Source organism: Bremia lactucae, linkage group LG10 (assembly GCF_004359215.1).
Source record: "Bremia lactucae strain SF5 linkage group LG10, whole genome shotgun sequence".
Taxonomy (NCBI): domain Eukaryota; phylum Oomycota; class Peronosporomycetes; order Peronosporales; family Peronosporaceae; genus Bremia; species Bremia lactucae.
Window position 1 is genome coordinate 5,457,075 of NC_090619.1, and position 818 is coordinate 5,457,892.

Consider the following 818-nt stretch of genomic DNA (forward strand, 5'->3'; position numbering starts at 1 on the left):
GCGCAAGTACATTCGTGCTTGCGAGGTATGTCAACGGGTGAAGCCTAGTCGATCACGGCTCCGGGCTGTGCCCGTGTCTTTATCGGTACGGTAGTCAAACTCCACGGGTTGCCCCGTGAACTAGTCTCGGATAGAGATCCACGGTTTACGGCGAAGTTTTGGCAATGTGTGTTCCGATCTCTCGGAACACGGCTTACCATGTCAAATTCTAATCATCCAAAGACAGATGATCAGACGGAACGCGTAAATCGCGTCCTAAAAGAGATACTGCGAGATTACGTCCAATCGTATCCGAATTGGAGGGAGTTTTTACCGATTGTCGAATTCGCCATCAATAATTCGGTGCATCCATCTACAACGCATACACCGTTCTTCGTGAATGGCTTACGCCATCCACGTATACTAAACCAATTAGAGGGATCCTCAAGTTTAGGGGGAGGAATTCGCACGAGCAAAACCATTTCTGGCTCATGCTCATCACGCATTGAAGTTAACAACGACGCGAGTGATGTCGATGTCGAAGAAATTGACATCGAAGATGATAATAATCTCATGGCAGTACGCACAAAGCGTACTGAAAAAGACAAAACAAATGAGTTAGCAGAAGAGTTTCTGCTAACTCGAGAATCAATAATCCGTTTCGTTCAGGATTCCATTGCTAACGCAGTGGACCGACAGAAACGGAATGCAGACAAACATGGAAGAGCAAATGTTCATTCATTTAAAGTTAATGATCTAGTGCTACTCTCTACGGTAAACTTACCTAAGCGATTAGTCACTAATGTGGGTAGCAGTAAACTACTACCCAAGTTCATTGG